This window comes from Lepisma saccharinum, chromosome 4 (genome assembly GCF_977018435.1).
Source record: "Lepisma saccharinum chromosome 4, izLepSacc3.1, whole genome shotgun sequence".
NCBI classification, from domain to species: Eukaryota; Metazoa; Arthropoda; class Insecta; order Zygentoma; family Lepismatidae; genus Lepisma; species Lepisma saccharinum.
In genome coordinates this window covers 10,987,232-11,009,443 of record NC_139232.1, presented here as the reverse complement: position 1 = coordinate 11,009,443, position 22,212 = coordinate 10,987,232, and the positions used below count along the sequence as shown (strand labels likewise).

Genomic DNA, 22,212 nt, shown 5'->3' with positions numbered 1-22,212 from the left:
CCAATTGACCTGTGGGTTTGTACGACGACAATTATGCTCATACTGAGGGTAACTTCAGTTTCTTTCACGTTTTTGTTTCCAGATCCAAGTCTCACTCTCATTTTGATAAAGCGAAATTCACATATTTTACCAGACTACTTTCTAATACTTTAACATACAAGGCACGTCCAGAAAGTAAGTTCCGTTTGGTAATAAAATTAAATTGTGTACAGATACAGAAAAGTTATTTATTGCACAAAATTCTACAACTCTTAAACTACTTTTCCACATAACTGCCGAAATTTTGCAGGCATTTGTCATAGCGTGGCACAAGTTTTTGTATACCTTCTTCATAGAAATTTGCCGCCTGTGTCTTCAACCAGTTGGAAACAGTTTCTTTCAGCTCGTCGTCATTGTTGAAGTGTTGACCGCCAAGGAAAGACTTGAGATGTAAGAACAGATGAAAGTCGCTACATCTGTTGCTGTTGACTGGTTCGTTGCCAAGCGTCATGTGTAGCTTGCCGACTCGTTATGAAAGCTCCCTTAATGCAATCAATGAAACTGCATGTATGCAACTTTTCCGGAATGTCTGGAATAGCGACGCGCAGAGGCGAAAACTTGTGGGCGGGGCCAGAATAGGTGGAAGGACAAGTAGGCTTGCGAGCTGTCATCTTTTACAGAACTACTGGACCACAAATGGCCAGTCGAATCGCCCCCTCCAGCGCGACCCCTCCCCTTCGCGTGTTCATTGGACGAGACAGACACCCGCGACATGCGCCCAAGACGCGTTCGCGTTCTCTTACTCCAGACATTCCGGAAAAGGAGTTTAGGAGGTATCTCACAACGTTGTTTCCCTCAGTCATCTGAGTCTGAATAGATAAAATTGATGAACAGAACATCCATGCTCCGTGGGGAGTCGAACCCGGAACCTTCGGAGGCCAATGCATTCGACTACAGGAGATTATTACTGACGACCACATGACAGCACTCAATAGAGAAATAATTCATAAAGAAATTCTCGAGATGTGGGAAAATGAATGCAACCTACAATGACATATATTAGCGTATCAGGAAATATGTAACTGAAGTTTAACCATCGGTAATCGATCGGATAGACTCACAAACACAACACAAGTGTTTGTTTGTGAGTATCCCTTCTCAGTTTCATGTAATACCCACTTCATCATTGGCCAAAATTGACAGAAAAGATACATAAAATCCCAGTCAAAAAGGATTTTACAACTTTGAAAGCATATTTAAATTTATTCAGATAACTTAGAGTCGCTTGAGGTGCCATTGCAAAGCAAAACACAACATGTTTGTCATACAACATTCATGTTGGGTCGATGTTGTTACCATTTGTAATGCGGCATACATCCCACCTGAAGTCTATTTCATTCCAGACTTTCACCAGTAAGTCAGGCGTCAGTTCTGCAGCAGCGGCGGCGTTAATTCCAAGTCTCAACTCAGCATGATCAGCAGGTAAAGGAGGTACAAAAAACCCGATCTTTAATGAAACCCCACAAGAAAAAATCTAGCGGGGTCAAATCTGGGGAGCTAGGTGGCCATGCAACCAGTCTCAACGAAGGTTTGGTGCCAAGAGTAAATTGTAGGCCTACTAGGAGGCACCTTACTATACTCTGTACGAAACTTACGTTGCACTGCAGTTGCTGATTGCATCTCGTGAAACCAAAACACACAGCGAGCACGTTCCGCACCAGTAAAAGTAGCCATTTTCAAGAACAATGCTGATAGCGCTACTGGTGGGTAAGTTCGGTACTAATGGACTACGTGAATCAAAACTTGATGTGTTTTGCTTTGCAATGGCACCTCAACCGACTCTGTAAGTTATCAGGATAAATTTATATATTCTTTTCAAAGTCGTAAAGTCCTTTTTGAATCACCCTGTATTTATTTGTGTTATTACCGTCGCTTTTCTTCAAGTTTTGGATAATCGCGACGATGAGTGATGAAGTGAAAAAAAATGATGAAGGGACACTCAATAAGAAAAACATATTAGGGCAGGATTCGAACCAGGGATCCATGGGGTCGTAGCGCGCTCTGATAACCACTCTGCAACCCCAGTCCCGGCGGATGTGGTATTTCCCGCACGGCGTCACAATCCCCTCACTACCACCTCCGCGTTTTTAGGGTTTCCAGAGATGCTTATGAAGGAGATAGGCGGAAACTTTATTTTGCTCAGAATTTTTTTTTATTTGCACAAAAACAAGTAAGAAAATTACTCGCAAATGCCAATACTTAACAAAAATCGCAACATAAAAACCTTTGACAGCAAAAAAAGAACAAAATGTACATATCCCTTCTCTTCAATATTCTCTATACAAAGTCCCTGGACAAGCAAAAAAATCCTTCTCTCCGCAGGTTGAACCACACTGACCCTACATTCTCTCCAGTCAAAGAACTCGTCTAGAAAATGACGTCACGAATTGTCGGGTGATCATTCAAATCGAATGCAATGTCATGCAATTCTCCTCTTTGGCGTGCTCCTATCGATTTTCTTCTCTAATTTTATTTCCACTTACCTGCAACGTTTCTCCTCGCAGGTAGATTGAAATCCAAGATCCTGAAAAGAAGAAAATCAACCATGAAGGACATTGCAAATCTCTCCCTGAGAACAGGAAAATAGTTTCTCCATTAAAAATTCTGTCGCAAAAAAAGTAACGCTAGCAAATAAAAGTTGAGAATCTGTGGATTACGTCGGCAGTTCTACGAACGTATGAAATTCAATTGAAATTGGAATTAGATTCTATAATAAAAAGAAGGTAGTGTTCTTGGAAGTTGGTGCCTCACACTTATCAGTTAGGAACATTTCTTCTATAGGTCCTGTCTACTATTACGGCGGGCGACCTACATGCTGGCAAGGGACGTGCGGAGCGGGTAATAAGCAGCAGACCAACCAGACAACAGCGGTGGCGCCCACAGTTACGACGTCGAGGGGAGAAGGTGCTTGTAACCCCTACCTCGTTACAGGCTGCTGCGTTTTTTATCTCGCTGGATTCGTCGCTTCCCCGCTCCCCACTTCCATTGCCAGCATGTAGGTCGTCCGCCTTAAGACTGGAACAGAGCTATAGCTTATCTTTCATTTGGTGCAAACGTGGGGTTTTGACAACAATTGTATATCTTAGATATATTTTCGTGTTTTAAATATTCTACTAGTTTAAACAAAAAATGAAGTAATTTGTATTTTATACACACACACACACACACACACACACACACATACATACATACATACATACATATATATATATATATATATACAGGGTGTCTCATAAGTAATAGCGCATACTGACACAGGTGAAAGTACACGATAATAGAAGCAAAACAGTCTCAGTAAACATGGGTCCGCAAACGAGCCGTTTTCGAGATAATTGCGAATGTGTGGTTACAAGCCACCACTGACTTCATTGTTTGTAAACGTCGTCCTAGTTGGTAAAATACTTTCCAATACCCCCGGTTCATTTCGAAATTGGTCACAAGCATGTATAATTCTCTGTACTGATTGTATCCATCCTGTTTGATTTCAACGCCACCTCTCGGAAATGTTGTTTTGTAAACAAAGAGCAAACCTCGGACCGCGCAAGGAATAATGAAGTCAGTGGCGGCTTGTAACCACACATTCGCGATTATCTTGAAAACGGCTCGTTTGCGGACCCATGTTTACTGAGACTTTTTTGCTTCTATTATCACCTCCGTGAGTTTGCGCTATTACTTATGAGACATACTATATATACACTGGTCAAAACAATTAGGGGAGCAAGCAAGAAATCCCAAAACCAAAGTTGGAAAGTCAAAAGTAGCAATGTATGTTGATGAAGTGAGTGTGTCCTCAACCAGTACAATTCATCTGTGATGAATCATCAGCATGCAGAGCTCTCTAGTGACACCATAAGGCACGTGGCATAATTTGTGATATGAGGAGCAATCACGAGGTCACTTGGGAACACCGGTTGTTTGGTGCTGGCAGACCGTAAGTGCAGGTGGGATTCAGTTGAGTAGTGTTGAATAGGAACGATGGCAGAACAACACGATTTAGGGGAATCTAGCGCATGGAGAGCCATTGGGAGGATGGAAGCAGGGCAAACACAACGTGAGGTGGCTGCAGCCCTTGGTGTGTCACGCAGTGTCATTTCCAGGTTGTGAACACGATTTCAACAGACAGGTACAGTACGAAGGAGGCCTGGGCAAGGTCGCCCACGGTCAACAACAATTAGGGAAGACCGGTACTTAGCATTGTCGGCTCGCAGGAATAGGCAGCAAACTGCAACTGACTTGCACCGTGGCCTCGTTTTGGCAACAGGACGAAGAGTCTCGGGCCAAACTGTACGAAATCGCCTGCGGGAAAGGGGTCTTTATGCAAGAAGACCAATGGTGTGTGTCCCTCTGAATGCCCAACACCGTAGGGCCCGCAGACAGTGGGCTGTGGAACATCGTGAGTGGGGACATGGAGAGTGGAGTTCAGTTCTCTTCTCGGATGAGTCGCGTTTCAGTCTCCAGTCAGATAATCGACGTATTCTCATCTGGAGGGAACGTGGGACTCGCAATTATCCCGCACATGTGCGCGAAGTGTCTCAGTATGGTGGCGGTGGCTTAATGGTATGGGCAGGGATCAGTGTTGGTCGACGTACCCCCCTGCACATTATCCGGAACGGTACTTTGACAGCCTTACGGTACCGGGATAAGATCCTCAGGCCTCATGTTGTCCCAATGGCTGCAGATATCTGTGATCGTTTCATTTTTGTGGACGATAATGCCCGACCTCACCGAGCACGTCTGATTGACACCATGCTACGGGATGAGGGTATCGAACGAATGGTATGGCCAGCGTCCTCCCCAGACTTGAATCTCATTGAACATGTGTGGGACACACTCGGAAGACGCATTGCTGCTAGGCCAGCGCCGCCTACAATTCTGCAACAGTTGGAAATGGCCCTTCTGGAGGAATGGGTGAATATCCCGCAGGCTGTCGTTGATAACCTTATTGGTTCCATGCAAAACAGATGTGCAGCTGTCATAGCAGTTCATGGCTACCACACGCCTTATTAGAGGTATGGATCTGTTGCGTATCTGTCCATTTCTGTTGTCTTATCACCGTGCTGTTCTCCTGGTTTTGTACAGTACCTTGCAAAAATCACCCCTAGAACTCTGTTGTGCTAATGACTCAATAGACATGTATTGTACTGGTTGAGGACACACTCACCTAATCAAAATACATTGCTACTTTTGACTTACCAACTTTGGTTTTGGGATTTCTTGCTTGCTCCGCTAATTTTTTTGACCAGTGTATATACTAATGTGTGTGTGTGTGTGAGAGAGAGAGAGATTGTTTGATTGATTCTTTCATTTGTAACTTATGGGCAAATCAGCACATAGGCTATTTTCCCAGTCACACAATAGGACAAAACAGGGCAGGGCATTAACAAGAAAAGAAAATAAGTCTGCTATAAATTCCCTAAATAAATTGTTAAACCCAATAGACTACTAACAACAACTAAAGTTACACTATCTCTGAGGACAATCTCCATATCTAGTTAAAGGCGCACTCGGCACGCGTAAGTACAAACACAGGATAATACGAAACCACAGATTAAGCTGGTCGTAGATGCAGCCGCCAGAGCCTCGTTGGGCTGCAAGAAGCAGTTACCGGGATGTACTACGTGGAAGTGAGGTTGGGGCTTGAGCGTCTTCTCAGGTCACACTTACACCTCCCCAAAAATGGGGTGCATTATGTACGGTATATGACAGACTCACTAAATTTGTGACTCCTGAAACTGTGGTATATCCTGGGAGAGAAAATGTAACAGTTGGATCTTGACAGAAAGTGAATTTTTAGAGACGGTGAAGAGCAAAGACTCCATTTGAAAGGGCACTTTCTGACCACTTGCAAAATGTCTAAAAGGATAGATATAAATAATATAGTTTAAGCTAATCTTGCTTACCCCCTCCAAATGTATTTGAATCCGGTGACGAGATGAGACGGGTTTTGTATCGTCTCGTGAATGAAGAAGCCTATGTCGTTATCGAGTATCTAATGTCTGTCTCGTTTCGACATATACACTCCAGTCTCGTTCTCGCCTCGCAAGTAAGAAGTATTGTCGATATCATCTAGTTGTCGGTTCGAATCTCGAAATAACTCATAAAAAATATATAAAACAAAAAATATTATCTCTTTTTGTTGGTACAACTCGCACAGTGATCCGTCCTCGCTTTATAATCAAGGGGTCCCGGGAGGGTTCGATACCCGGTGGAGGCACATAGTGGTTCGGATCCCACTTTAAAACTGTAGGTCCAGTCCCGATTAGCCTTTCTGTGCATAAAGTGCACTTAAAACACCATATCAATCAATCGCACAGTGATCAAATTTTAAGTTGGACCAATGGTTGTCTTGATCTCGGGACCATACCTTAACTTGAAAGTTATATTCTGTCCACGCCTCGTAGATGCACGCAACAATTTATTTTCTCGAACCCCTGCAGTATATAGCACCTGAATTTCTCTACAACACTGCGAGTTGCATAAGCATTTATTCAGATCCAAACAACTTGGAAAAATTTAGTTTTCAATGTGCCTCCAAGTGTTTTTGTCCATAGAATATCGAACTACTTCCGTGAGTTCTGGATCTTATACTTCATCAATACCGTTTACGAGGGCAAAGAATCCATGTAATTTCCTCGAAAATAAAAGTCTTAACACATGTTAAACTCCAATATTTTAAATATTGAGAATTGTGTCTGATATTTACGGCTTTCCTTTGTAAGGGTGAAGTACGAGCAGCTGAGATGCTCATTTTCCTTCAACCTCCCTCACCTTACGGCTCGCTCTCGTCCTCACCCTCACCAGTCTTCGGAGGGTGAGGTCCCTGTAACTCAGTAGTGGCGGATATAGAGTAGGGAAGTGGCAACCCCTCTATCATCGTTTATTGACTTACTAATTCTTATGTGCCTGCCCAAAGATCCAATGAAACCGGGACTCCCCGAATGGTGTAGTGGTAAACGTCGTCGCCTTCTAACTAAGGGGTCCCTGGTTCGATTCTAAGTGCAGGTATAGAGCGACCACAAGGAAAAAACCTTGGACGAAAAGTCCCCGCGCAGCTTTCCCTTCCTCCGTTCAGCTCGGGCCATAAGGAAGCATGACCCACTCTTCCACCCTCCCCTCCGGGCGGAGTACGGTGCACAGAAGTCGCGGGTCTGCGCAGGTTTCTTTCCTTGTGGTTCCACTATACAGAGTGATTCGGAAGCAAGTATGAAATATGTTTTCGACAATCTTACACCCTTCTCTGTCTTACACAAACACACACGCGCGCAGGCACGCTCTCGCTCTCTCTCTCCCTTCCTCCCTCTCTCTGTCTGTGTGTGCGCGAGAATTGAGAATAACGAATGTTTTCTGGTAGAATGATTTTACCTTCTATAAGAAGCAAATAATAAAAAAACAAAAACAGGTGGAAATCCAAGGTCATATTTTTATTTAATACTGAAATTTTGGTTGGCGACTTGATTGGTTTATTGATTGATTTAAATTTGCGGCCACATTTGGTTAATGCAGGCTTGACCAGGACTATAACCTGGGTCAATAGCACACTGTGATATTTCTCTACCAACTGAGCTACCGAGCCAGCCCTGGTATTGCCTGATTTCTCGCTGTCGCTGTATTATCTGTGTAAAATTGTGGAGACCCGGTTTCGAGTCCTGGTCGAGGCTGCATCTCTCTCTGATATTTCTACATAGTACATGTCCTGTGTGTGTGGTCCAGGGTTCGATATCCGGTGGAGGTAAATTTTAAACTTTAAACTATAGGTCCAGTCCCGATCTGTGCATAAAGTTAACTTAAAAATTCAGTCATTCAGTCCTCTGTGTGTGTGTAATTGAAAAAATATTTCTAACAGGAATATTACAGGCAACTTGGCACTTAACGAAGAAATCACGATTGTAACGCTGAGGAAAGTTCGACGTTTGCGAATGCCCCCTCCCGCGCTACAAACCATCTACAAACACGCTGAGTGGGATCCCGGAAATGGAAATTTGGCAACGTCGAGGCGTGGGAGGCGCCACAGCCAGCCAGCCAGAATACATTAGGCGTCCGATCGATCGCTTCGGGAAGCTCCTTGGCTGCCGCAGTGGAGCGGAGGGTCTGGGTCCCCCCGCCTGACCTTCAAACATTTCGTCTAGGTCAGGGAGGAATCGCCGAACTTGCTGCCAGGAATAAAAGACCGCCACGACCTCGGCAGAATGGAAAGTTTTCCTGGTTGTGACGTCCAGATGTGTCGTTGAGGAGCCCTTTATTGATATACTCGTAACTATAAACTTCTGGTCTTCTTTCTGCATGCCATAAAGCGATTACGATTCCATGGGGAGATTGCAGTTTTTGGGATGCTTTATCGGAGAACAGTGGAACTCAATTTCTCTTTTCTCGTTCCCCTAGCCTTGAAAGTTCTATTAATGAGTTTTGACGCTTGTTCATAGATAACGTTGAGATAGACCTAAAGGAAATCGCTAGGGATGGAAAAGAGTATATAGATCTTGCTCAAGATAGGGACAAATGGAAGGCCTGTGTTGCTGCAGCCATGAACCTTCGGGTTTAAGAAGGCTAGAGAGTTAGTAGTGAGGCTTGTTCTAGGATTCATCGCTAACAGCCACTTCTTACCATCAAAATACAAATAATGGAATACTAATAATGTCAACAACTACAAAATGAGACAGACCTCCTTCATATGGGATAGAGCAGTGGTTCTCAACCTTTGTTAGTTCGCGAACCGGTAAATTTGTTGTTTTTAAAAGTCGATGCGCCGGTCACAACACTTTTATTCATAAATAGCTTGCTAATTCTCCCTTTGTTTACCGCGCCCATTTTGCCAGGTAAGCACGCTGAAACAGGAACCAATTTTTAGCAAAATGCAGTTTCATTTAGATGACTGAAGAAAAATGCCCCTTAACCCCTTCCGCCCCTGGACAACAAAGTACAGGACAATGTCAACATACACATGGAAATGATCGCAGCACACTATTTTCAAATTGAGGATCAACTGCACTATTGGAACTATTGTAGTGGAACAAAAATTCCGGTCTTTGATGGGCACAATGCTTTCTTTCTTGAGAAGAAGCCGCCACAAAGAAAGCAGCCATTTTCCCGCCTTTTTATGGAAGAAGAAGACGTGCAAGAGTCCTTACGGTGCAATATATGTGTTAACAATAATACCGTGCGTCCATTTCGATCTGCAGCCGAGAGATCGGGAGAAGCGTGGCGGGCGGCGCTGGCGGAGATGCCGACATTTGCGGCCTGTAATGCTCGCTTATTTTTACGGACATATCCAGACATTTATATAAATATTGCAAAACGAGCACTAACCTGGGTTATAATTCATCATCTGTAATTCATCCAAGTTCTGCAATTATATACACAAAAAAATACGCTTTAGAAGTGACGATAAGAGTCACAGATAATAAAACATTTTAATCATAGTTTTGACCAGCAGCGTCCTGCTTAAGTTTATATCCTTGAAAGAGTTTCGTGTCGATGGGGATCGTTTGGAGGTTTCGAATGTGCAACACTGTATCAAGATTACGCTGCAGACGAAACCATTAAAAGTCAATGGTTTTAGTGAGCTTCCTCGATGAACTCGATGAAATTGGGGCAGCGTTAGAAAGTTATCGAAACAAACCTCTACGCCGTGTTTCACAGGAGATGGGAGTGTCAAAATCATCAGCACATACAGCCACTAAGCTACTAAAATTAAAACCATACTCTTATAACACAGGTTAGTGCTCGTTTTGCAATATTTACATAAATATCTGCATATGTCCATAAAAATAAGCGGGAATTTCAGGCCGCAAATGTCGGCATCTCCGCCAGCGCCGCCCGCCACGCTTCTCCCGATCTCTCGGCTGCAGATCGAAATGGACGCACGGTATATAAAAACCAAATCGTAACTCCAAATAAAAATATCGACATTATGACGCAAAAACTACGACCTTGTCGAGTATATAGATAGCTGGTAAACAAAAGGTTAAAAAATGATATGTTAATTAATATGTTTCCTCTGACCAACATAATTAAATTAATTTGGTAAGTGCTGTTTCTCATTGGTATGTTCGATTTCGGAGACCGAAAATTTCCAATCCATCAGAATATTTTTACTTAACTTCAATATATCGTATATGTTTTATTTGTATGGAGTTGGTATCTTTTTTCTTGGTGTCTTATTTCTTCTGTAATAAAGTAACTTCTTTGGGACTGGATCGGCAAAAACGACAAGCATTTTCCTATCAAAAATTCAACAGATTTTTTTTTTTGGTCGGTGGGGTGTCGTAGTGTACCTCACATTCCTGAGCTACCCTGGACTTCGTAGAAGGCAGGATATACGAAGAATGCGTTTACGACAGCAGTATACATTTCCAGTATCATGAGTTGTAAAAAGGAAGTGGGGAGAAAAGAAGGGGGTACGGAGGAAAGGAGATCGGAGGTGAGAGGTAGAAGGGGGTGTCGGTGTTTGACTTTGGGAGCGAGAGGATAAGGGAGAAGTTCAAGGTGTCGTGTTGTTTGCACTGTGGCTTCTTATCGGTTCATTTCCGCCGTGACATATGTCAAGACCTTCCTCGGCTGGTTTTCCCACAATCCAGAGTGTCATCACCGCCGCGCGCACGTGTGTTTATGGCCACATGGTGCATAGTGCATAAAGTGGACTTAAAACATAAAATCAAACGTATGTTTATGACGTTGCACAGCTGTGTTTACACTGAAATGTTAAACCTATCCAAAGAGTCAAATACGACTTTTATTTACTTATTTCAAAAGAAGTTACACAGGATTACTTGTATCAACACAAAATACATAAATCAGCATCAGCCAATTAAATATTAATCATCGTTAATCGTAAAAAAAAACATTGTAAATACAGTGTTATTTTTTGCAAACATTATATAAGTAATAGCTACGTATATATAAACACAATATTTCGATACACTTGCACAAGAACAGTACAAACTTTATTTGAATTCTTGTAGGTATGCAAATGCTCGAAATCATCCTCGAAGATCGCCCGAGTTTCTGTACTTCGAAAGAACACAATCAACACATTTGTCCATTTCGATGTATTGATATTTTCATATTCTCAGCCATCTTGTCGTCTCTTACAAGTCTCAGTTTTACATAAATACTAATTTCCCAAAGTTGATTCCTCATACATACTTTCATCTTACATTCATTTACCAATCACCTTCATTTTCAATCGAAGATAAACACAGCTCAAGCTGGGCAACGTCATAGACACACGTGCGCGCGGCGGTAATGACACTCCGGATTGTGGGACCACCCACCAAGGAAGGTCTTGAGTCGCGGCGGAAATGAACCGATAAGAACCCTCGGCGCAAGTGACACGGACTCGAAGTTCAAGAGTTGGAGGAGGAGACTGGGGTGTGTGAGTGAACATAGGAGGATTAGCGATCAACTCTTCAAGTACGAGACAGGTTATTCCTTTCAATAATTATGTCCCTGTCGGTTCCATCAATTTGTGCGTCGCCATTCATTTAAGAGTTGTATAGTTAAACACTTATCTAGGTACTTCTCCTGATGAAGATTAAGGCTAAACCTAAGCGAGTAGCTATGAGCTAACGCCACCCAGATGCGATCCCAGCACCGCTGAGGTGGTGTTATACAATATTAGTTAATGAAAATTACTGCGCAAACTGAATTGACCGTGGTGTCCGTCCATCAACCTCCAAATTTGGAGGCTAGTGCCCCTGGGGTTAGATTGTTTGATGACTCACCACCACTGTCACGAAAGCATTTGGTTTATTGGAGTGGAAACCCCAACGAAAGCCATCATTCCATGTGGTTAGCAGCTCTGGCTGCAAGTCGCAAAGTTCAGAACCTATCGCGGCCGTGTGTAATTGACGCCAAGGATCGGTACAGAGGATATGGAGGCTCTACGATGGCGCAGTGGTAACGTCGTCGCCTTGTAATCAAGGTGTCATCGTCGACCAGTGGAGGCACATAGTGGTTCGGATCCCACTTTAAACTGTAAGCCCAGACCCAATTAGCCTATCAGTGCACAAAGTGGACCTCAAAAACAAACTCGAAGGGTCTGGAGAAGACTAGAGCCTAATTTAATGTGGGATTCGAACCAGTGCGCAATGCGCCTCCGCGGTATCAAACCCGGAACTACTTGATTACAATGCGACAGTGTTACAGTCCCCGAAGGATCACTAGCCTAGTCCAAAATTTGGAAAAATCCCCTCTTTTTTTATTTATTTGTTTTAGAATAAAGTAAGTCACCCCCAATGGGGAGCCCATCGACCTAAAAATACCCCACACAAAGATTGGGATCCGAGCGACATTTTCCTACCGTACTCCACGAGTTTTTATTGCCCCATTAGAATAACATGCCCCTCCGAATCTGCTCTATGACTCTCAAAGGGTCTGATCAGTTTATTTTTCTTTAAACTTGAGCTCCAAGGTATGCGGTATGCACTTGACACACACAACTATGGTTCCACCTGGGTCTAACCTGTTTCATCAACAATTGTACCCAGCATAATTCCTTTACATTTTATAGGGGCGTTAGGGAACTTTCGAAATCCTGGGGGGACGGGGGGATTTTTCCCCAGCAAAAATCTTGGCATCAAAAATCCCCCCACCAAAAATTTCCGGGGGGAGTTTTTGTTATAACAAAAGGTAAGCAATTACTTTTAATTTCAAATATACTTTAATATCGTAAAACACAGAAAGTAGTGTGCTTGTAAGTGTTGAATGCTTTCTCTATCTCAAGAGATCATTAATAAATCTACATCCATATGCACAATAAAAATAACTATGAAATCTAATTGATTTATATGAACATGAAGCAAAAACTAAATAAAAACTTACAACCACTTCAACTATTTCATAATTTATTATCATTTTTGACCAGTTAGTAAAGGAATTAGATTAATGCTACTTTATGATATCTGATATATATAAAAGTAAGAAAAATTAATATATTTCATGTAATTAATAATAATACATAGTGTTTCAAAATTATGTGAACGATTTTAACCAGTTATAATTTATTCATAAATTGTCAAAACAAGATTCAACTTCACACACATGTAATATAACTTTTGAGCTCGTGGTTTAAGTTCACTATATGCACAGTAAGGCTAATCGGGACTTGGCCTACGGTTTAAAGTGGGATCCGAACCACTGTGTCATGTGCCACCACCGGGTATCGAACTCGAGACCTCTTGATTACAAGGTGACGACGCTACCACTGCGCCATCTGGGAGACCACGTAATATAACTGTTCAGGTTTGAGTACCAATGGTTATCGCGAAATTAACTCTCAAATGCTCAATGTTTGTTACTCTGCACTCTGCACATGTCAATACAGCAATCTAACTCCATCCAGTCACGTTTCACCATGTTCTCATCAATAATTTGCACCGCTGCGCTAATGCGATGGATCTAATCGAGTTCTTTGGTGGTGAATCTTCGTGAAACCGCGTACTAAACTGACATTGCACGCTCACAACCGACCTACTCTCTCAAAATGCTTTTTCCTCACCACTGGCAGCCATTTTACAATTGGTCCGCCTGGCACCTGGCGGGAGAATTTAGAACTACTGAAACCGTTACACAAAAAAAAAAAAAAAAAAAAAAAAAAAAAACTTAAGGATGTGTTTGAATGTATTTCATGGGATATTCAATCAATGATTATGTTTATTGCTCATGGAACGAATTATTATCATTCAGATTTAGAAACGCACTGTATATTTTTAATTTAGTAATTCATTTTCACTTTTAATAACATAACATAATAAATATGTATATCGTATAATTTATGTATACGTTTGTGAGGGTTTGTAGATTAAGATCGACCCCCCGCCCCCCTTTCCGACCCGTCTTCAATGATTTCGCACCCTGCTTGTACTCTTTTCTAAACATTATCTTGTTGTAATGTTATATACATTTCCAATGTAATGTTTCTGCAATGAATATGTATTCTGACTGACTCTTCAACTACCTTCTGCATACCTTTTCAAAAACGTTTGCATTGAAAATAATGGGAAATACAAGTGGTATAAAAGTGGGGACTTAGTAATACGTATAGAAATCCCACCACTGTTCTGCACACTACAAAGCATTCGCCGATGAGGAATAATACACAATGTACAACATTGTTTAATAAATAATGCTTCCGGGTGAAAAAAAAAACAAAAGTGCAACTTGATGTAAACATTACCATGTACTTGCGATAGTGGGAAAGTTGATAAGCCCATTTCCGTTGTAATGTCCGCTGTGGTTTCGCAGGTCATATTTCACGATGTCTGCCACCCCCACCCCGATCCTAATTCCCAAGTCGGCGCTCAGTTCAAGAGAACAGCAACGAAAAATTATAATTCATCACCATTGTGCACTCACAGGCACCAGGAAATTTTGTCGTAACGATAAAGTTTGAGCACCGCTATGAATAAGCAAGCATTATTATTCATATAAAAAGTGTACTGCAGTAATGATTTGAAGAACAATGCTTAGTATTGTCCTTTCTCCCACGCAGCACAAAGGTACTAATTACAGTTACAAGACATGGAAATTCTGTTGAATATACTTCCAAGGAAGAACCGTAAGAAGATTTGTGGTTGTGTAGAAATGAGAAATTTAAGAGATGCGTTGAATAGATGTTCGTGTTTGAAATAGCTTAATCATACAGTGGTAAACGTTTCTGCTACGCGCTTTAAGCAACTAGCCAATCACAGGTAAGTATAATCCTACCTCCGTGGTGGAGTAGTTAGCATAGTGCTCTACAACGTCAGAGGTCCCGTTCGAATTCCGACCTGGGAGTGGGTGTTCTTTGTGAGAGTCCTCTCATCATCAAATCAGTACTCCACCTCATCCTCGCGATTAGCCAAAAGTGTCAGAATAGCGAAGTAACACAAAACAAGTCAATCAATCAATAGACAGACAAGGATACATGTAAAGTTGGCACGTCATTTCCCATTGCACTAATATGTATTGTTATTTCCTAATTACCTTTCGCGTTGTACAAACGTTTATTGTTATCTGTTATTTATTTTGTGATTCTTGTGGTATTTAATATTTAGACCTATCACTGATAATGTCAGGATAGTGACTGATCTTTATGTACATATCTTGTATGAGCTGTTGAATTGGGAATTACGATGGTGTTTTTTCTTTACTTGGAGTTTTAAAGAGTGGTCAAGTTGAATTGTACGAATCTGTTATTTCTTTGATTGAAATGGATTTTATGCACATAAGAATTTATTTTGCTAAGAAGTAAAATATACTTCTCTTCTCTTAGTGAAAACTTGACTGATTTTTATTTGACAACGAACGGAGATATTATTACCCAAAACAAGAGGCATTACGTGAATGCTACGAGTGATCATTTTTATTGTGCTTTAGTTAAATAATGTTCCTTTCACTGAAAGAACGTGTCAAAGTCATACAAGAAGGAATAAAATGAAGAATGATAAGGAAAATCTGAAATTAAAGTAATAATATTAATAAAATGAGTAAATGAACTAAAAACACTATGGAAGAAAAAGTACATGGATGTAGTGAAAGATTGGTATTTGTATTTTTATTATTTGACGCAGCTTTCTTCACATTCAGGCTAATCGTGACGATGAAGAATTATGTTTCAATGGATGGGGCATACAAGATCATGCTGGGTCTCTAATACGACATCTGCGATGGCGAGATTGAGCCGACCACTTGACGTAGTCAGTATCTCCATGTGAGGAGGACACCCTAATAGCTTATTCTTGTATCTGAGCATAAAGAGGACTTCTTGAGATGAGCTAACGAGACTTTGCCTGCAGTTTAAAGAGAAATGCGAAACCCTTTGTCACGTGTCTCCAGTGAGAATCGAACCCTGAACTCCTCGATTCCAAACCTTGCAATCAAGAATTTCAGGGTTCGTTTCGACATCTGTCGCGTGTCGCTTCGGTCTGAAAGTTTCCTAAAGGAAATTGGGAACAAACGAGCCAATCAACAGTAACGTTTCATACCGGTGGAATCCACCCACTTTACTCAGGGGGAGGATATCAAACTTCCCGTGGGGAATGTTCAGAGGCAATAAGTTATAACATTAATAAAAACAATGCAACGATACTTCACACTGAATATATATTGTACGCGAAGGATGAGCAGACTAACACAATTTTAGAATTAAATTGCAAGTCCTCAGCGCTCAATTGGTTTTCATAATGTTATTATACTTACATTGCAAGAATTAAGCAACACAACTCAACTTCCAAAATATTAATTCACTTTATAACATTTGATATAAACTTATTTTCGATTTTTAACACATTTTTAAGTCAATCTTCTTACATATAACAAAAACGAATCGAAATCAACAACTTAAAACAAATATCGACAATGATACAGCGTTCTTAATCTCAATAGTTCCCTGTTAATTTTATAAACTTGTACGCAATAGAAATAAAGTAAATATTAATTATTTGTGAATGTAGAAGAGAGTCACAACACTAATGTTTTTGTTTTTTTTAAATTGAGCCCTGATCTATCATATGTAGTTAAATTAAGTCCGATGAGACTGCAGAAGCACGTTACTACCATTCCTCAGCCGTAGAGGTTTAATAGGAACTGGGTTGATAAGATCCAGGAAACCATAAATTTGAATGGGGTTCTACTGGGTTCCGCTGCAGGACAGGAACCTCTTTTTCTCCCACAATTTAAATTCTGTGCAAGTTGCGTATTGTTTCATTGAAAAAGAGTTCCTGGAGCGCATTTAAATTCATCCGGACAAAAAAGGTTCCTGTACAGTATTTAAATTCATCCGGATTTATTTAAAATTCTTGGGACCTTTAACAACCCTGTATAGGAATGCACCAGCAATTCCAACAATGGTTTTAGTTCTCAACCTGACTCGAATTTGAACCAATTGATTTTCTAATCACATAAGTATCCAATTACGTTGCACGATTCGACACTTCTGTGTTTTCCCGTCGCCACCGAGACTAGTGCTCAGCGCTCACTCTAATAACGTAGCTGAATTCGTCCACCGCCTGCTTGCATTGAAACTCCTAACAGCCCAGTGTTAGATCAATAACCGTCCTGTCAGTGCGATGATATATTCCAGCTCTGCATAACACGAAACCTCCACCAGATTGAGTGCTCAATGTTCAGTACAGAAGGCTTAACTAGAAACGGTCTGCAGAAAATTGGCCTTTGGGATTCAGAACAGGTGCAGGCATAGAGCAAGGGTCCGGACAGGCATAAGAATTCATCGTATGTATCTATTGATAGTGACGGAAGATTGATTGGTTCATTTTACTTCTCTTTTCTGACACTTTTGGCTAATTGCGAAGATGAGGATAAGTGATGATATGATGAACGGACACTCATAAGGAACATCCATGCCTACGCCGGTATTCGAACCTGGGATCCCTGTCGTTCTAACGATCTGAACTAACCGCTCCACCACGAACGTCGGTTATTTTCTCTCTGTTCAGTACCTTGCACATTTGGAGTCAAGATGGTCGCCAGAATATTCTCTGGACAATAGTGTCTAGTTAAAAAGGTGTGAATAGTCTGTGAGGAAGAGAAGCGACGCGATAGTAATATAAAATATGATATTATAAACTCGAGAAAGTATGACCCCCCTCAGATTGATTTGCCTACACTTACAACTAGCTCAACATGCCCATATGAGTTTTTTGCTCAAGTGTGGCACCCTGTCTAATCCAAGATTTTTGTAAAAATGCCCTCGGGAATTTTCTGTGAAAGTATGACCCCCCTCAGATTGATTTGCCTACACTTACAAAAGCTGCATCTGCCAGATTTTTGTCCATAAGCTTGTCAAAAATATGCCCCTCTTGATATTTTTTTTGCCCACACCTAAAACTAAGCTAAGATACACCCACCCACACACACCCACACCCAGCCACACATATTTACTTCCGGTCCACTTCCGGTTTAAGTTCAATTGGGCACCAGGCTCAACTTGTATATTTAGTATTAAGATAATATAATTCTTCTAGAATTGCTCTGTGACTCTCTCATTTCTTACATCATAAACATATGATTTTTCACCTATGAGAATAACACTACATATGGTGTCATCAGGGAGTGTATCGTGGAATTCACAGATAATTTTAATGTTTGTCCTGTCATTAACCACAACTTGTTTCCTTTTTGAGGTGTTGATGACAAACATGGGTCTCTGTGCTTTGAATTCATCTGGTGTGTAATACATGTCAGTATTGCCAGTAGTGACCCTTTTGTATGCTGTAAATGCTTCATATAATTTAAGGAAATCATCCTTGGACATGTCTAAATTATAATTTTCTCTGGGGAATACCTCATTTCTGCCATTTTTAAGATATATGTTCTTGATGTTGCAGTTATCAAATTTAATTGAATTTTTTTCCTGATTATTGTGTCTTCCAGTCTGAAACAGTACCACCACAAAATCCGGCATGTCATATTGTATACTGGAGAATGAATTAGTAGCATCAAACTCATAATAAGTACCAGTGGCAGGTTTCTGTACACATTGATATGTATAAAATTGTAAAGGAACCTGTGGATTTTTTAGGATATCAGCTTTGTATTTAAGAGCATAACTGGCTTCATACTCAACAACCGGGATTCTTAGCTCCATAGTCTGAATAATGCATTTGCCTTCATCAGGTAGGGTATTAGGCAGAGCTTCCCCTGTAGAGTTTAATGTACTGTACCTCATCAAAGCATTATTATCATTGGCAGCTCTTCTAAATGTGATTCTTAAACCACCCTTCCACATAATATCTTTGTAATCTGAGAAGAATCCTGGCAACAGGCGCATGGGGAACAGCACTGTGTGGCTCTTAGATATAATTTTATCACCAGCCTCAAATCCACCTATTTTGTAGTAAGAAGCCTCGGTTTTGGATAATTTCAGTGTGGCCAAAGCTGTGGAGGTAATGCCGGGATAATCTACTCTGTTTATAACAACACCATGTTTTCTGATCTCAATTTCAGAGAACAGATGGGGCACAAAATTGTCTACCAATCTTATATTTGAATTTGCCGGATAATCTGTACCATCGAGCTTTACAACATCAAATTTGATGTATAGATCTGCTCTGTGGGGGTGTATAAAGCCATCCCCTACATCAAGATCAACCTCAATCTCTGTGTTGGGTTGATTTACATTTGCAAAGGTCCTCCTGTTTGGGGGGAATGATTGTAGCTCATAACTCTCAATATTTTCCATTTTTTTTGTATGTATTTTTATTTAAATATTAATTTCTATGATTGCAGTTGTTGTGGCTCCAGCAAAATCAACTAATTCTTCTTTTTCATTAGTGACCATCAACTCAATGTAATCTATTCTATTATGGCACACAGGAAAATATAATGTTGGGGATGGAGTGTAGATGATGGGCTCCATAAATTCAGAATTAGGTTTAAATGTTGCAATAATGCCAGTTTGTTTGTGAGTGCCTATGCTATTTGATTTGGTGATCATACCCTCGGCCACATTACAGTGAATATTCAGAGTCTCTATGGCTAAGAATTTAGGTATATTAATAGCAGTGTGTTTGATGGCCGGTTCAAGTTTTGTGTTGTTCTCAAAGCCTAACAGCTCTCCTATAGTACCCAGATCCACTGTCTCTGTAGCAGATACAATCTCTACTCTGTGAGTGACAGAATTTTGAGTTAATACTATACCTCTGGGTAATTGAGCATTTAGAGTAGATAGATTATATTGCCCTGGAGTGATAACAATTTTTTGATCCCCTACTGCAATTGTGTTGTTGTGGTGTGTAATATTAGGGATCAAGTACATGCCATAAAATGCTCTGAGAGCTATTGTTTTGGGATACACTATATCATCATGTAATCTAAGTTTCAATATTGAATTTTGGCTGGTGAGATGGAATACCCCCATGATGTTTCAGATACCACAGGGCCTTTTGAAAATTTTCAACTGATGGTTTATTTATTTGAGACATATATCTAAGAACAGATAAACACAAATGTCCACAATTAACATCTTTGAAATTTTGAACACGGGCATTATTGTAATAAAGATTAGCTGATTTTAGATATTTTACTAAATTTTCAGGTGGAATACCTCCAAATCAATCAAACACAAATGCCTCATTTTTTAAATATTTAAGATAACAGATCCAGTGAGTGCCCTGATTTTTGTACTTATCCAAATTAACTATGCCACACTCTTTGTTGAGTGGTTGCTCTGGCAAAGAATCAGACATGTACACACCTCTAAAATTTTTGATGCCCAGTGGCTTGATTAAAGCTTCAATATCTTGGTTTGTAAGCGGCTCTTGTTTTTTTTAAACTTATTCATGGCTCTCTTAACACCTTTGCCTTGTTTCTCCATGGCCAGGTTATGGCGTTTTATTTCATCTAATTCTGCCCTATTCTTCTTGGCATCTATTACTGTTTTTGCTATGGCAGCTGATCCCCCAGCCAAGCTCCCAACAGCCCCAAGTGCTGCTAAGATGGCCGGGATAGTAAATATAAATCCACCCACATGTGATTTTTTTCTAGATTGCTGTAATTTTTTTAATTGGGGGGTACTAAGTAATAATTTCATACCATGGCCCTTGCCAAGACAAGAGCTTTTTTTCTTGCGCTGCTTTTTGGTTAAAAGACTATCAATAGTTTTAAGAGATTTAAGACCTGCATAAGGTATCTGATAAATAACACCCTTGGCCTTCATTGTAGGTTTATTATATATACATATTCACAAACCCCACCCCAGTTTTTGTTTGGTGTTCATAGCTATGGTAGTCCCCAATGCTGCTATTTTTTCACTTAAAGAAGCATCTTTCTTACAAATCTACCAAATGCAGCCTCTTCTAATTTCTTGTCTGCAACATGTCTCTTGTCAAGATCAGAATGTGTGTTGTATGCTATGTCATGGTCTCTACAAGCAGCATCTAGAGGATTAACACCAGGATCACCTCTGTTTAATCTATGGTCCAATTTTGTGCCTGGACCACAATACTGATAGCCTGGAATGTGTAGTTCAAATGGCAGCTTGTTTATAATATCATTAACAAGCCCCCGACCCTCAGAAATATTCCAAAATTTAGGTGGTAGAGTATTAATAATTTTTATAAGATATCCAATCCCCTTAGTGTCATTCACTATAAAATTAGACAATTTGGTGCTTATCATGTCAATAATTCCAACCTTTTCATTGCAAAAATTGTGGTTGCCAGCATTTTCCTCCCCAGCTATCACCAACAACCTATCTACAAGTTTCCTGACATCATCAACCCACACAAATTCTTTAGGCAGGGTGTTGTATTGTTTGATTCCACTGCCTGTCTTGATCTGTGACCATATGGGCTTGATTAAGTTGTTGTATTTTGCTCCACTGCTAGACTTGACTCTTTTTTGTGTGGGATCATTGTTCTGGTATAGAGCATCTGATTTTATTAATATTTCTTTGTAATGCTCATAATCTTGATCTGTATAGCTGCCAGGCCTTTTCCTAGTCATCAGTTCCCACAATCCAGTTCCAATCAGTTCCCAAATCAATCAAACACAAATGCCTCAATAAGACACCTAATATTATCAGGCAGCAATTTTCCATTTCTCTTATTCTGCTGTTCAGGTTCTGGCAGCCTTTTTATAACATCCCAGGTGCTCATATTATCACTTTGTTTGCCTCGATCCAGCTGTGTTCTGGGAGACCTAGCCATTTGACAAATAACTTGTTGCCTTTTCTGCGGATGATTTTTTCTATGAGATATGTGTCAGGCTGTTTAGTTTTGGTGAGTTCTTCTTCATATAACCTGCCTTTGAGAATTTCTTCTCGGTGGTCCTTTATTATATATGTGTTAAGGGTCCCAGGTTTAATTTGAACCACTGTAAATAATTCAGTGCTCCAGTTTCTTGTAAAGCCTCTTTTGAATAAGTGCTTATATTTGCTGATTCTTACTTGATCACCCACCTTGTATTTGGCTTTTCTTGTTGTTGGCTGGTATCTAGGATAATAAACAGTCCTGATCAATTTTTGCTCATCAGATGAAGTTACTTCAGAGGGTTTCATGTTGATTGTGGAATGGACCGAGTTGTTATATTTATGTAGAAGTTCTGGAAGAATATTAAGCCATTTATAATTACCTTGCAGGGTAAATTGTTTATACACATGATTTTTTAGGGTTTTGTTGAATCTCTCTACAATTGAGGCCTTGAGATCACTGTAAATCGAGTAATGTTGTATTGACT

General features: G+C 40.5%; 1 long non-coding RNA gene across 1 annotated transcript in view; it reads right to left on the bottom strand.

Annotated features, from left to right (window-relative positions):
• Positions 1-22,212, bottom strand: part of LOC145987094 (uncharacterized) — a 253,748-nt gene that overhangs the window by 104,213 nt on the left and 127,323 nt on the right. Inside the window, exon 2 of the long non-coding RNA XR_014441617.1 lies at positions 2,523-2,563. This is a non-coding gene — a long non-coding RNA (uncharacterized LOC145987094). The remainder of the gene's footprint in view (positions 1-2,522; positions 2,564-22,212) is intronic.